General features: G+C 49.1%; 1 pseudogene; it reads left to right on the top strand.

Moving 5' to 3' along the window:
- Nucleotides 1–2,006: 2,006 nt before the first annotated feature.
- LOC147442314 (uncharacterized) lies at nucleotides 2,007–3,022 on the top strand (annotated as a pseudogene).
- Nucleotides 3,023–3,443: the final 421 nt, after the last annotated feature.

The following is a 3,443-nucleotide window of genomic DNA, read 5'->3' as shown; positions in this document are numbered from 1 at the left end:
CCGGAATGTCATCTCTTGGAATGCGATGACCGTGGGATATACCCAACAAAGGCAGGGCCAGGAAGCTGGCTATTTTGAGCAGATGCAAAGAAAGGAATACTCTCCAAATGCAATCACATACACTTGCATCTTAATGGCATGTGCCAATGTCCGCAACACTGATATGGGCAGTTAAAATCATGATGATATTGTAAGTAGAGGGAAAATGAAAACTTGGTGAAGCCCGGAACGTATACTTAATATGGCGCCATTGAATCTAGTTGGCCGGAATGCATACCAAATACTGATTTGTCCGAAGAGGGCCCAATAGTAATGGCCGCCCAATACAATCAATCAAAGGCCGCCCGCCCACTAAGGGCCGCCCACTTGTAAAAGTAAAGGGCTTTAATGTGTAAGAAAAGAAATAAGAGGTGGTCATGGCGTTCAACAGCGAGCACGAAAGCAGGTGAAGGAAAAGGAGATCACGTCGGGCGGTACAGAGCTCAATTGAGCATGACTAAGAAGGGAAAGATGCCCAACACGCCAAGGCACATCTTTTCGGACCCTGTCCCGGTGGATTTCGCCAACTCTGAGTTCGACCTGCCACGTGAGCGCAAGTGTTCACGCGCCATATCAGTCACAACACCGAATGATGGGCCAAGGCAAAAATAGCATGAAAAATTCGAGGAGGAGCATCAATGAGTGCTTGGAGAGGAAGGCATAGAAAAGCAAGAAGCAAGAGCGGGGTCTCTCTCTCTCTCTCTCTCTCTCTCTCTCTCGACTTGAGAACCAAAGCAAACTCTCTCTCGCAGGCCAAAGTCTCTCTCCCTCTCGACCTTGATGCAACAAAGGGGAAGAAGAAGATACTCAAAGACAAAGGTCTTTCTCTCTCGCTTTCAACCTTGGTAAAGCAAGGAAGATGAAGCAGGAGAAAAGTGGAGAAGCAGGGATGGCTTGGAGAGGTGTAGCAAGGCAAAAATAAGGTCATAAAGCGAAAGCAGGGGAGCGTGAAGGTGATACTATGCAAGGAAAAAGAGTAACGAAAAAAAATCTTTTTCTTTCCTTATTTTAGAATTTTTTTCAAAATTGAATATAAACCCCTTGTTTTAATGTATCTTTGTTAAATTGTTTAAATTGTTTGCATTTTAAAACCTCTCGTTTCAAACTCATGTTATACATTGATATGATTACATAATGCACCTCAAGAGTACGTCAATACAACTATTATAACAAACGATGGGAGTGGGAGATAGGGGAGGAAGAGGAAGATAACAAACGATGGGAGTGGGAGATGTGGGGGGGGGGGGGGGGCTCGTTTATAAATAACACGGGGTCCAGTTCGAGGGATCGACGGCAGGGGCAAGCGAGCGGCGATGCGCGTGATTTGGACCGTCGAATCGACGCAACAGGGGGGGGGGCTAGTATTCGATTGCGCGAAATCGCATGCTTTGCATCAACGCGCAGCAGCGCAGGCAGATAGAGCTTCAGGCTCGTGAGAGGGAGGTTGTGGGTTCAAGAGGTGCTCGCGACGGCTGGAACCCTCAATTTTTTATTTTAATGGGTGGGCGATCAACGGCCAATTGATTCTGAGCCGCTGATCCCTCGAGTTGCGCCCGTGACACTTATGGAGGGGGGGGGGGGGGGGGGGGGGGGGGGGGGGAGGGAGGGAGAGAGAGAGAGAGAGAGAGAGAGGGGGGGGCGGTAAAAGCGAATCAAACGAGCAATCTAGTCAAGCTTGATGGTGATGTTTGAGCTTGATGGTGATGTCTGAGCGACCAAGCAGCTTTAGTTTTATCAAGGGAAAGAGATGGAACTATTATCTGACCAAGGTCGAGGAACTGTGTCTGCGTGGAAGAGAGAGAGGGAGAGAGAGAGAGAGAGAGGAAGAAGAAGAAGAAGAGAGTTTTATCAAGGGCAAGAGAAGGAACTATCTCTCCACGGAGAGCAAGGTCCAGAAATTGTGTCTGCAGATATAGCGGGGAAGAGAGAGAGAGAGAGAGAGAGAGCGATGGACTTGGGATCGGCAAGAAGTCGAGAGCTGGAATGAGTTCTGCGTACTCTACAATTGTGTCTGTGTGTGCGTGCGCCTGCACGTGAGAGGGAGGGAGGGAGGGAGGAAGGGAGGGGGAATGGAGTCGAATTCTAGTGTGAGGATCGAAATGCATGGTATTACCGGCCTCCATGGTGCTCAAGGCGGCCGTGATCAGACCGTGTCACATGATAGCACACGGGACTAGGACAGTAGCACCACGACGTCTTTCTCAGGTGATTCCTCTCCCCTTTTCTTTGCATCGCCGTCCCCTGATCCCGGCCGGCGGCCAGTCGACCGAGACAGTACTACAGCCAGCGCCTCCGTCACTGTGGCGGCCAGCGAGCCAAGGCGCTGAAAAGCCTGAAGGAGAGCATCCCACACGCGATGAGGCTGAAACAGCTGCAGAAGTCAGAACAGCAGCATCAAAAGGATGGAAGCCGGCATAAAAAGAGCGTGCGCCGGCTGAGCAAGGAGCTGTACGTGATTGTGAGCTGGTACGCGCTGCTGCAGAGCGCGCTGTTCGCAGCGGTGGCGCAGACCAGCATGTTCACATGTGAGGACTGGTGGGGGCCAGTGTGCATGGCCGGCCTGGTCACCGCGGGCATCATCGTAAGTGCCGTGGACAAGCTTCGCCGAATGGGCGAGGAACAGGAGCAGGTGCTCCTTTTTCAAAGTCGTCAGAATGCTGTCTACGACAAGCTTTCGGAACTTTACTGGCGTGGCGCTGATTGCGATCTCGACTTCCTTCAGCCCCAACATGAGCACGACTCCTCGTCAGACCCTGGCTTCTATACCCCGCGTGCTTTCCTTGTGCTTGGCTTCCTCCTCGGCTTCTCCGTCCTCATCATCATCTCCTGCCTTCGCATGCTTTGCGACCCCCACTGTAATTGCTCGTCGAACTGATTTCAATCCCCAAGTAGTACCATAGGTCTAACATACTCGTCTGTTTTGAAAAATTATCTTTGTCCCAAGTAGTAACATAGTCGTCTAATTTGAAGAATTATCTTTTCATACTCAGGGTGATTGAGAAAGTGTGCAAAATCTAAACACACCTAGCACCATTCATTACATGGAAATAGCCAAATTAATTTGGCCTAGAAACTTCTAAAATATATCACTTCTTACATGTTCTGACTGCATCTTTTAAGCTCTTTTTTTTTCTGAAATGTGCAGAAAATGTTTCAGAAAGGGGTGAAGGATGTTACAAACAAAGGCCTCAAAGGAGGGGAACGAGGCAACCCCATACTATCTAGATCACATGCTGAAAGAGTCGTACAATAGAAAAATAGAATTCCATTTTTGTCTAGGTAGGGACCTTTGTAGGGTGTACAATTAACCGGCAAGGGAGAGCATCTCTCATGAGCTGAGTACTCACTTCTGCAAGTCTTTTGAGCAAATCGGCTTTAATACATATAATTGAAGCAGGGACATT

The sequence above is a fragment of the Adiantum capillus-veneris genome, chromosome 14 (assembly GCF_014529385.1).
Source record: "Adiantum capillus-veneris isolate H3 chromosome 14, ASM1452938v2, whole genome shotgun sequence".
Classification (NCBI taxonomy): Eukaryota; Viridiplantae; Streptophyta; class Polypodiopsida; order Polypodiales; family Pteridaceae; genus Adiantum; species Adiantum capillus-veneris.
The sequence above is the reverse complement of the archived record's forward strand: the minus strand, read 5'-3'. Positions and strand labels throughout refer to the sequence as shown.